Source organism: Tuber melanosporum (genome assembly GCF_000151645.1).
Source record: "Tuber melanosporum whole genome shotgun sequence assembly, scaffold_20, strain Mel28".
Lineage (NCBI taxonomy): Eukaryota > Fungi > Ascomycota > Pezizomycetes > Pezizales > Tuberaceae > Tuber > Tuber melanosporum.
The window spans coordinates 498,341-511,522 of record NW_003298864.1 but is presented as its reverse complement, the minus strand read 5'-3'; positions in this window follow the sequence as shown (position 1 = coordinate 511,522).

Genomic DNA, 13,182 nt, shown 5'->3' with positions numbered 1-13,182 from the left:
TCAGAGGACTTAGACCCATCTGTGTATATGACCACATCCGAGGTCTTGCGCAGATCTGTGTACAGCGAACGGTGGTGTGCAGCCATCACCGCCTTGCCTTTCCCAATGGCAATCATGGGGCGGCAGGTGAGTTCCTTATCTGAGTCCTGCCAATGTGCCACCATCCCTTCCTGCTTCCAACTGAGCTGTATCTCACCAAACCATGGGTGTTGATCACAGTACCGGTAGTTAATCAATCGGCTGTAGCACCTCCGCTGCAGATACCTCCCTTGGATGGCAACAGGTGGTGTTCTAAACTCAACCAGCAGTATATTGTTTGCCAGCTTCATAGGGGTCCGGAAAACTGATGGGAGGCAGTCGTTGACGTGGACCTGAATCTGTTTCACATACGACCCATGGTAGGTTACAAATTCAAGTCCGTAATAAATGGTTGGAAGGTAGGCTGCCTGCACCAAGCAGTAAGTCTCCCATGTTCCTAGCCCACCAACACTCCCAAACCTTCTCCCCAATGCCGAAATCCTTCTCCTAACACCCAATACTCATTCCAACCAGTACTTTACATGAGAAGAAAAGTTAAGAAATACATTAAACCTATACCCAAGAACCCGCAAATCCTCAGAAGGCAAAACTATTTCTCCCAACAACTCCATTTCTCCTCACGCCCTGTCCCCCAAGCCAATCCACTGGGTCTTGAGGGCACTAAACCCCATTCCTCTAGCTCTTGCTATACGATCGCAGTCTGCAAAAATTTCTCCTGCATGGTACTGGGCAGTGTTGCCAGAATCTGCAGCCACCATGATAACCCCGTCATCAACAGATAAGACGACCAATTGTCGGACCCCAGGGGAGTATCGCATTCGCGGTGTGAATAAATCCATCACATAGGCTCGAAAGAGAAAAGGAGAGAGAGGCGAGTCCTGAGACACCCCTTTCCTGACATAGTAGATATTGGAGACGCATCCATTAAAACAGAAACAAATCAACCGACAGGAAGTCCATCTTCGCACCCACTGACACAGGATCAACTGACACCCCCGGGCAACCAGGAAGTCTGGCAGGAGGTCAACATCAATGTTATCGAATCCTCCTTGAACGTCCATAGACAAAATCAGCCCTTTATAGCCCTCATTATGCCGTAGGAGTTCAAAGACCACCGCCATGGTGTTGTGAACGCCCCTCTTCTGGCGAGAACCAAATTGTGTTTCCCCCAGGTCAAGACACATGGCCAATCTTTGCAGGACTACGCATTCTGCAACCTTCGCAGGTATCGGGAGGAGGTGTATCATTCTCCATGACTTGACGACATCGTATCTGAGTTTGTCAATCTTTTGTATGAGCACTACCTCTGCCTGATGCCAATCCAGAATATCATGATGCAGCCCGTAGTCGACCAGACATCGTAAAGTCATTGCATCCCTCCCCTTCCAGAACCGTATGAAAGGATATCCGATATCATCCTCGCCTGGACTCGTATTTGTAGGGGACCTAGCAAGGGCAATCTCTATTTCTTGAGCACTGTCCATATTAATCATGGAGTTCTTCCAAGAGGTAGGATCGCCAGGGGATAGCTGCTGTACAATCAGGTCACTGATGTCTGAATGCATTGTAGTATAGGACCCATCTGGCCGGGCCATGGAGGGAAGTATTCTCTTGGCTTCCAATTTTTGTACCAGCTGAAGAATGTCTGGGTCCTGACTCTCAGCTATCTTGGTCCTGATGTGTACGAACCTGGCCCTCAACAGGCAAGCCTGATAAACACTCCTGACCAACTTGTAGTCCTCCTTCTGTTCCGCCTTGCCCTTAGAGTATCGTCGTAGCCGAGCCACATCCAACCTCATCGTTTTCCACTCCGGTGTTCACCACTCACACCGACCTCTGCAAATGGAGGCCAGTGGGAGCACGTCCACCACACGCCTCACCCCTTCCTACAACTTCTCATCTCCCACCTCTTTAAGGGCATCTAACTGCTTCGCAACCTTTTCTCAGACTGCTTTTTTCCAAGCCGGCCTCCGATGCATAACATCGTCAGGGAGGTCCACCTTCAGCTTGAGGACTTGAGCACTGTGCTTGCAGCCAGCAGCGTCCATGTATTGATGTCTGACATAGGGTGCCCGGTGCAGGCATAGGTCGATTCTGGAAATATCTCGAAAGGTTGGCACTGTCGGAGGTACCATATTCATATCACAAACTGTGGCCGTGAACCATTGTTTTAGCCACCGTCCGCCTGTATTGTTATGGTCGGCCTTGGGGTCCCAGTCTTGATGTCTGGCATTGAAATCTCCAAACACGATGTCAGGTTCCCCAAGCTCATCCAACCATCGGACAAACTGGTCTTTCATGTAGCCGGGTCGAAAGTAAACTCCAGCGAGTACCCTCTTTGTCCCTATTTCCCCATACCCAATCCGAGCACTGCCTTCCCCATGCCCTACCACCTCAAACAGTCCACAATTGTGGGACCGAACAAATACCTCAATACCTGACTTTTCAACAAAGGAAAACAAATCCCACCCATCAACATCTACTGGTACATGCTGTCCCTCCCGATCCACAGGAGGTTCAATAATAAACAACAAATCAACACAAGAAAACAAATCAAATGCCAGCGCTCGATTCCGACTACTCCTCCCCATGTTTAATGCCAATGTCGTAATAAGCATTAAAAGGGGGCCTCGACTGATCCACTCGGGCCGCAGGGGCCAGAGGCAGAGGCGGAGCCGGTATGCAGATCCCGGGTAACCCAACTTGTTTCCTCATCTCGGGGTTTAGTGGAGGTGCCGGCCCTAGTTTTTAAAATTCCACGTGCTGGAGATAGGGAGGGGGAAGGCCGTTCTGGTTCCTTACCCTTGGCCTTTTCTGACTTAAGGCGAGGAGCCTCATCTTTCTCCTCACTGCTGATCTTGACCAGCCTGGGTGTCGGGGACCTCCCACGGTTGAGTCTTCTTTTCCTTCTATTTTCTTCTGCCCTCCTACACTGCGGTTCCAGTTTTCCGACAGTGTCCTTGGCGGGTCTTGTTGGTGAGGCTGTTCCTTGTCCAGCAGGTGAGGAAGGTGGAGTTGGGGATGATGATTTGATACCTGGGCATCGCTCATATCCTGTGAAGTGGTCCATCCAGTCGCACAACCAACACTGTCTCTTGGTATGTCCACAGGCCTGACCCACTCCTCCGGGACAAGCCAGCTTGCTGTACGTGTGCTCCTGAGAGAAATGTTCTCCGAAGCACAATTGGCACTGAGGGGGGCGGCCACATGTCGTCTCGAAGTGGCCGGTTTACAGGCACTTACCAGATACCTTAAGGGGGCGATGCTCTTCGAAAACCCAGACATTGTGGGCACCTCCTCGCAACCAAATCTTTTCCTCTGCCAGTCTTTCCTTGATGGGCTCATTATTTTCCACTACAAAGAGGATGCCACAACTTGAAGCATTGGACTGCCTCATGGCGTGTATGGATCCCATAATATTGGGCCGGGAAACAGTGACTACACCAGTACTGGATTGCTCCCGATCAGTGCGAAGGCCGTCAAAAGCCGCACTTCCAGTCCATCCTTCCACCCTCCAAATTGATCCCCATCCTGTGTCAGAAAGTGGGACACCAGAAACAAAAATCTTCACCTTTTTCAGGTTTCTCTGGAATTCAAACTCCGGGAGTGACAATTCCCTAAGCAAGTTGAGCCTGACTTTATCCACCCGGCTGCCTAACTCTATCATGAAGTGTGCTGCCAAAGTCAGGAAGATGCATGCAAATTCCAGCCGGACGTGTCCAGCGCAAATATAAGGAGCATTTCCTCGTATCTTTCCCTGATTGGAAAAGGTCACATTGATCCAATTTCGGAACCCCTCAATATTGATGCCTTCTGGCAGGGCAACCTTCTTCCATGTGGTGAAGCATATGGTGATGTGCCTTCCTCTAGCATTTGGGGTTGGCGACGAGTGCGGTGGTGGAGGTACTCAGTTTAGTTGGTCTGGAGGCCCCATTGGTACCCGACGGTATTCTTGTCTTGTCTGGGCCACGGCTACCTTGACACTGGCCAGAGCTGCTGGCCCGGATTGAGCTGCCGTAGTAACAGGTGTCGTATTCTTTGGAGCCAATTCCTGCTTATCAGCCTTTCCCTGAGTCTTGGCTGGGGTCGCCTCCTCCCTTTTGTCACCAGATCCTCTGACAGCCGTTCTTCTCCTTCTAGTAGCACTACTCAGGCGTTTGCCACATTTCCTTCGTTCTTTCCTTTGATTTTGCTGCTCCCCCTCCTCGTCTTCCCAGTGAACAGACTTGCTTTCACTCCCATGAGCTACTCATAAGACTACCCTCCCTTCGCTGGAGGAGCTGCCACTGCTACTGGACTGGTAGTATGAGTCCACTGATGCTGGCCAAGTACGATGTACTCATTCCTGTGGGCCAGCAGGCAGTTTGGGCATGTATGCCATTCGTTTTACTACCTTCGTAAAAGAGGCTTTAGCAGTAGGAGCCTCTGTAGAGGCCTCCTTTCCCTTAGGGGTAGGGGATGGTAGGGTTGGCTCCGAAGAGACAGCGGAGGTGCTGTGAGGTGCAGCAGGGGGGGGGGATGGTGGGGGGACAACTTTACCTGAAGGGCTTCAATTTCCTCCCTTTGTCTGCCAACAATGTCGGTCAGTGCTTTTACTGCCCATTCCAAGACATGAACCCGACTCCAGTAGTTTATCCTGTTTCTCGGACCTTCATCGTCAAAGATGAGGCCACTATTCATCCAAGTTCGTACATCTTATACTGTGTCATCTTCAAACGACCCAGACTCCAAGGAGAGGAGAGGCTGAGTATTGCCAGACCGTATGTCTTCCAGGCCTTCCAACATGGACCCAATTATACTGCCTGAGTGGGGTCCAGGAGAGGGAGTCATACCAGCATCCAGCATCTCACAGACGCTTGGCGTGATTGAGTCCGCCTAGGCCACCACAGCGTCGGCATCCTCTGGTTGGGTTTCTGGGAGCTGAACCTCCAATGGGGTTGAATCGCTACTGGGGGCTTCTGAAGGTCCCTCTAGCTGGCCTCCGGGAGGTGACACCCATCGTTCAATAATAGGCGGAGGTGATGAACCCATAGCTGGTGAAGGAGCATGTATGCTGTCGCCCAAACCAGTCGCTTCCGAGTTGCGCCCATCATCCAGCTCCATAGGGGTGTCCCTAGCCAGCACCTCGGAGGTGGGTAGAATATCCTCAGTCATTAGTGGGGATGGAGAAGGGGGTGTGGCTTCTATTGTCGATGGGAGTACCACAGGCGAAGGGATGGCCAGGCGCCCCTGGTGAATGCCTAGGGGTAGGCCAGGAAGGGCCAGAACAATCTGATTTTTCCATCCCTCATCGACGTTGATAGCCCTTAAAAATTAGGGACCAAGGAGAGAAGCAGCAGATCGCTTAGCAGGAGAGGCCGACTGTGTCTGGCAGCATATTCCAGAGGGAGGAGGGTTATAATCCTCATCATCAGGGTCGTCCAGCTTGAACTTCGGGATTTCGTAAAGAGTCCTTTTGCATGAAGACATTCCTGTTAGGAAGGAGGGAGTTGAGGAGCCGGTCCCAGTATTGTAAGCCTGGCGGAAGAAACTAGGCATCTTGCTTTAGATAGCCCTAGTGAGGGGAGGAGTAGTGGACCAAGAGCTAGCCTCAACCGTGGTGGCAGTCGAGTTGTCCTTGGTGGAGGGCATGGAGGATTCAGGGACTATAGCCTGAGAATCTTTAGGAGGAGAAGGTGCGGGAGCTGGAGAGTATTCCGAGCCATGGTCCAAGTTGAACTGAACGAAGAGTCCTGTGATAGTGCTTTTGTTCAAGCCACATGTGGCTGAACAGCCTCTCCCGATTAGGAAACCTCTCCAAAACCTCCACTTCTTTCATCATGGCAACAGTCATGTCAGCAACCGTTTGCCGAACTAATTCATCAAACTACTGGTTTACCGTGTTCTGACACCCATGGCAGTGGTGAAACTGTAGGAAACCAAAGTTCCCTTTAGATGCGACATATGACCATGTAGTTGTGGAGATGAGGCCACGGTTGGCCTTAGTAGCAGGGGTAAGAGACAAGGCAGCACAGGTTGTCTCAAGCGAGGAGGAAGGGTTGGAGCCGCACTGAACAGGAGACGACATCCTCGAAGGGGGAGGAGAATCCATGGATAAGGAGGCTGTCGAGGACGCCATCCTCGCCCAAACTATACCCAGTGATTACCGGGACCAGGCTACGGATATCTCACACTGAAGTATCTTCTAAGCAAGAACAACTACTTCTAACCGACGGCCCAAAAACAAAAAACACAAACAAGTAACCGTAGATGAAGTATTTATCGTGAGCGAAATAAGGTAAAGTATTGATTATGCTCACTTCCGACACAGGGTGTAAGAAGTAGGAAAAGTACTTCGAATTCAATCTAATTTTATTTAAACTCGTACGGCCAACACTGGCATACGACGAGCCCCTGCCAGCACAGGGATACTGTTAACCGGTATACCACTAATCCTAAGCTAACTAAGTCTACGGTCCAGCACCTGCCATCCCCGAGTCATGCCCGCACGAGAACTAATTACAAGACCATCAAACAACCCTGCGCCGACCCCGGTCCAGGTTCGCAGCCCCTCTGGTCTGAAGCCAACCAGCACTAAGCATAGCTGAAGCCGAGCCAAAGACCAACCCAACCAGGTTCCTCGTCCAACAAAATATAAAACCACTACCGCCCAGTCTGAACACCATCCTGCAAAACCTCCTCCACAGTAGAAAACCAACAAAACCACAAATATAAACTACAGGTGACACAATGGCAGAGAGGAGGTGACCAACATGTCCACCTCTCGCATCCGCATGTCAGGCCGTTGACCCTATGAACCCACTTTGCCAAGTGCCTCCGAAAAGCGTAATGGTGAGGAGGACCTGTACCCGCTGCCTGTCCCCCAAAAACAAATCAAAACCCATAAACAAAGGAAATACATAGAGGTGGTGACAGACCGAAATAGTCAGTGGGGCCTATCTCCCACCCATGGGGCCTTGCCCACGCCAGCCATGCCAATTGCCAAACCAAAGAAAACAAACAAACTTCCACAACACCCAGCATGCAGAACCCAAACAAGTCCAACCAGGTGGTCGCAACCCACTATCCGCACAGGTGGCCATCAGCCAACCGGTCCATCGGGGAGCCTTACAGCACTCAGCAGCTTCGCCTAACAGCCCAAGCTGGACTGGAAACACTTAATTAGACCTTGCCCAACCTGACGCAGGCCCGACCGGTGCTCGCAGGTGCCTCTTCCCCTCCAATCAACCCCCCCCAAGCCCCACACACCAGACGCCACAGAGCCCATCCAGCCCCCCCAGCCCCTCAGACAGATCAACAATCCGACAACCACAGGACAGCTTATACCTAGCCCCGTCAGGCAGCTATTGGTCTTGGCCACACGAACAGAGCCCCAACCCCCAGTACCGTATAGCCGAGGGGGGCCCACCAGCCACAGCCGGGAGCCACAAAGGAGGCAGCACCAATACCCAATGGTACCGGCACCAGCCACACCATCCAACCCAGCCTAACTGAAATCCAACCGAGTCGGGAAAGAGTAAGTAGAGCGAGCAAAAGCCAGCCCCACAGGTCCGGCAATAGGGACGGACCGAACGACCGGCAAGAGGCACCCCCAACTGACGCGACAAGAGGGGGGAGGGCGAACGAACACAAGCAGACAAACAGAAGGTAGGCCCCACTTGCAATGGGTGAAGCCGCCAACCACAGACCACAACCGAACCACCCAGACGCACAAACAATGCGAGTGCCTGGTAGCCAATCATCCCACACGACCCCAGGCGGCAACAATAACCACACCAAGGGGTAAGACTTTTCAGGGTTAAAGCCATCCCCACAAATGCGAGGAGGAGACGCCTGACTGAATCACCGTAAATGCCGCAAGGACAAAAGCTCCAAGGGAACGGCGATAAACAACATCATAGTATTCTGACTGTAGAAACGAAAACGTAACGAAGAGGGGCTGGGCGGGTACCATCCTGCCACTTGAGGAATGATGCGGCCAGTACGACGAGTTGATACTTGGGAAGGTCATCAGTCTAACCCAAGGGAGTTTTGTAGCGCGAGAACTAAGGACTCCGTTAAAACCCGACAAAAGACATGAGCTGGCCCAAAGAACGACACGGGTGATCCCCCCAAACATGATGTTCAATCCCCCCATTTGAACGCGAAACCTGCGAGTAGACAATAGACAGGAAGCCGTAAACATTTAACCGAAAGGGGCTCGTATGCAACCCTGATGAAGGGCTCGAAGTGCTAGTATCGTGAGATAACCAACCCAATGATACGAGACGCGAACAAGTTATCCGCCACGCAACACCTAACAGACCACAACACCAAAGACCCCAGGAACTACTGAGCGAACTCAGATATCTCCCCCAGAATCCGAGGCATCAAGGCCCCTCATGATGGCGAAAGAAACACTCGGGGCGAAGCGATGGCAAGGACGAGGAAAAGTACTTAGAACAAAGCGTGAAGAATCTATCATCCTTGGCCGCATCAGCCTCCATATATAGTGTTCTTCCCGCCTGTAGTCATGTGACGCAAAGTGGTCACATGTGCGAAACCAAATGATAACAAACTAGTCATGTGACCAAAATGGTCACATGCTCAAAACCCATGACCTTATTGCGAGGTCATGTGTTAAAACTCATAAACCAATCATAACACAATAAACAAACTATATGACTTGACTGAGTCATATGCATGAAACCCATGACCTCATAACGTGGTCATGTGTGAAACATAAATCATATGCGCAAGGCATACCTGCAAGGCATACTCGTAAGGCATACTCATCAGGTGTATGTCCCATGACTCATATTTGAGCCATGTGCGCAAGCATTACAAATCCTACACATAACAAATCATATGACTCGAATGAGTCATATGTGTGAAACAATAACATACCTGTGACTCATAACCATGTGTCACGTGAAAACCTTTTCCTCACTAAGCCACATTTGTAACCTTCACCCTCTATGAGGGATCCTCTTATTGGTTCGCTAGGGTCTTCCTCTTCCTCAAAGATTTCATAGTGCTGTTGGCAATGTTCAGGAATCGTGGATAGTATGACAGAGACAATAGTTTAGTTATTGTATACTCATAAGGGTCCACTAAATAGTGGTCCTGAATATATTATGTGGGGTGAGGATGAAGGTGCTGACTGTGGGGAGTGTAGGAGGGAGGTTGTATTCAAGTAGGATACTGCTTCAAGTTGTTCAAAACCTTGGTGTCGTCGTGGAGCAGGATTAAGGGAAAAGGGGTCTTGGATTGCTTCATCATTTACATCATCCCTCATATATTGTTCTTCTTCTCCCTCTGCAGCGTCGAAGCTGGTACTTTTGGAATCTCCAGCAGAGGTATAGTACAGTAGCTGGCATTTGTTACCGAATATAATTTCAGTCTGGTAAAAGAGTCTGGTATCGATCTAACAGTGTGACTAGTAGAGTCTACTTTATTCAAGCTCATGAGGAGATATACTGTAAAGGGTACAATCGCCTTTTCTTTCATCAATGATTTCTTTTCTGTACTCTGTTCCAGCTGCTCTGTACATGGTATAAGAGAAAGGAGCAGAGAGAGAGGCAGTACTAGTAGTAGCCAATATTGGTTCTTGTTCATAGGAATTGTTATCAGGGTTATCTTCGCTTTGTCTTGCATGGTTATAAAAAAGAGGGGGTCCAGGAGAGCCTGGTTTTCATAAATGCGAGACAGAGAATCAGCTAAATAGTTAGTTCTTCTAGGGGTGTAGTTTTTTTTTTTTGCATAGTATTTGCTGATTTATCCTATCTATTGAGTTCTTCTCTGGCCAGGAATCTTGTCAGTTTTCAGATTAGTGAGGACTTGGTAGTCAGAAACGATAATGAAGGTATTGCCTATTAAGATGTAATTGAAAGCAACAAGATCATTGATCACTGCAAGGGCTTCCTTGTCTGTTGTTCCATATTTCATCTGTAAATTAGTGAACTTCCTGCTGTGTAATGCTGCAGGTCTTGCCATGTCATGCGATGGTCCTTGGCCAACCTATGCTTCAACTCCAATATCCGATGCATCAGTAATCAGTCAGATTGGGTCTAGTTTAATGTAGTTGATAGGTCGTATAACATTATTGTTCTTTATTAATTCATTAATGTTAGTAAAGGCTTGGACATGAGTATGAGTCTAAACAAATACCGTATTGCAGGTATGATCCGTGAGAGGTGCAGTCACTATGGTGTGATGTGCTAGGAACTGGAAGATGTAATTGACAGGTCCTGGGAACCACATTAGTTCCATTTAATTTCAGGGGTGTGTCCATTCTGTTAAACAGATAATCTTTCCAGGGGCCACATGTATTCCTTCATTGTCTATTACATGTTCCAGGATTTCAAGCCTGTCAGTAAACAAAATAGATTTGTTTCAGCTAGCATAGAATTTAGTTTCTCTTAGTTTGATACACACTAAACCTATATGGTATGCATGTTCCTCTTCAGAGTTTGAGAAAATGAGGATATCATAAATATAAACCTATATGAAATGGTGGAGATATTCACTTACCAGGTTTCTCATAATGTACATGAAAGTGGTGGGTGCATTCATGTCTCCTTATACCTTGTAGTATGACTTAGCTAATGAAACTTCTCAACAGTATTTTGAAACTGTTATAGTATTCGCTTTCTGAGTCTAACCTTGTCTAGAAATAGGCATCACTTTGGTCAATCTTTCTTCAGAATCTTGCTCTTCCTACTGCATTCAGGATTTGGGTCTGGTTTGGGGTAGTGGAATGGCCCATAACTGTGTTTTCATTCCTTAATTTCAGGTCAACTAGGGGGCGGATTCTTTTGCCATCGGCTTTGAGTTGGACAAACATTAGTATGGCACCTGGTGCTTCAGCTGAGTAGATGATTCCTCTTCATTGGTTCTGGTTTGTTCAATCGTATAATGGGTTTTTATATGCATCAGGGATAAAGTAGGTTAGTTGGTTCTTAAGGTTAGAGGAGTCCTGTAGGCAGATGTAGTAGTTTATTTTCCTCATAGGTGGTAGTTCTTCTGGGATCTGATCAGGGAAAAGATCAGAGTATTTGTCCAATAAGTATTGGGCAGTTGCTTTACAGACTACAGCACGGTATTCGGCACTGGTTGGTTTACATAAGCCTCACACCTTCTGTTCTGGGAAGTCGATACTAGATTCACCGCATCAGATTATCGCCTTGTGGCGGTTTAGGAATGGCATTCCAATCAGGGCATCGTATTTAGTTAAGTGTCTTACCAGCATCTCTTGAGGAGGAAGGGTAGCAGAACCAAGTCAGATAATAATACTACAAGTCTTATGGCTTGTAGATCTTGATGCCTTTACTGCCATATTGACTTGTATGGACTGGTTAAGGTATTAGGCTGGGAGTCCATAAACAGAGACAAAGGTATTGCTAATCATGTCCCTTCTATTTATGCTAGTGTCAAATAGAACTCGAGCCCTTTTGCCGTTAATCAGGATAGTATCTTCTAGGGCAGTGTGTATCTTGAATGTAGCAGATTGTCAGACAATGTTGCATTTCATATCAATATCTGATATGGATTTCCTCATATTCACTGAATTGGGCATCATCACTATTACTCTCAATATTATGGGCTGATACCTCTTGCTTTATTGCTTTTCCTTTTTCCTTTTTTGTAGGACAATCTTTTGCCATATGTCTGGTTTTTCCAACTTCAAAACATTCTCCCTTCTATCATCTCGATTCTTTGGTGGACTTTATTTTCCTTTTAAAAACCTGAGGTGTGTCTTCTTCAGAGATGTTGGATGACTTGTATTATGGTTGCCTATTACTGCTAGCAGATACTTGTGTCTTGTACATCTTAGTTTCATGGAGGATGGTATCTTTTCGCTTTGCCCTTGCAATTATTGTGAACATATCATTGTCATCTAGTTCAAGTGGCTCTACCTCTTGCCCAAGGGTAGGGTACATCGCATCGTACAATTACCGCTTAAAGATATAACTGGAGATACTTCCATTCTTTATTCGGTTCCTCTACATCAAGTGATTTGTAGCTATGTCTGTGATTCTTTTGACATGTACTCTATTGACTTTATGAAGCTGGCTGAACTTGTTATATGGGAGGTCGTTTGTGATAGAGGATTGGAATCGATTTTTGAGGTAATTGAGTACAGTAGATTTTCTTAATCATACATTTCCACCATATTTCTCATAGCATTAATATTATGAATCAGTAGCCTTTTCTTCGCGGAATGTTCCAATATATAGTCCAGATGTAGGATTTTCCACATCTACCCTTTGTAAGAGAAAGTAGTATAAAAGTTCAGTTGCCTATTGGTCAAAGGGTTCAGGTTGGATGTCTTTTCCTTCTTTTGTGAACTTCGTCAGAAGGTGGAGCTTGACCTTGGGGGTTCAGGTATTTCAGGTTCTTTCTCTTTTTCAGGCTGAGCATGAGACTTTCCTCCTCTTAAAGGCCCTACTCCTGTACTAGCTATATCTGATTCGCTACTAGTTTCATGGTCGTTCTGAGGTTTAAAGGTAGGTTTTCTTACGGGAATAAATGGGAATTTCTCTGGGGGGTTGTAGGGTTTCATTATTTCAGATTCTCCAGGCTCCTTGGCCGAGTGTCAAGGTTGTTTCTTTCTTGTAAGGTCATGTCGTAGGATCTGCTTCTCACACCTGGTTGTTAATGACTCTAGGTTGGTTTTGAGACGAAGCGGAATATACCATAATTCTTTCACTTCTATCCGCTAGCGTTCTGAGGTTGATGTCGATAGATTGATCAGTCCTAAATCAGGAAACAAGTTCTTAACCACTTCCTGAAGTTAAAAAAAATGTAACATATTCACAAGGTGCTAATCATATTATTGGTAAATGGTACAATAGTTGGCAGGTAACCTGCTCTACCAGAAAGGTGGTAAGAGCTGAGAACTAAAGTAGACTTCGAGCATTTACTGAGAAATAGAAAAATCACAGTTCAACCAAGTATATTGAAATACTCTCTGTCAAAGTCTTCTTTTTCTATCATTGAAACAGGTGGTCTTCAAATATACAAATCTGTTCATATCTAGCATGAATGAAACTAATCAAAGGTATCAAGCCATACATTTCAGTAAAACAAATCAAGTATTAAAACGACATTTGAACAAAATATAAAACAAAGCCACGTACCAAAAAATACTTAAAACAAATC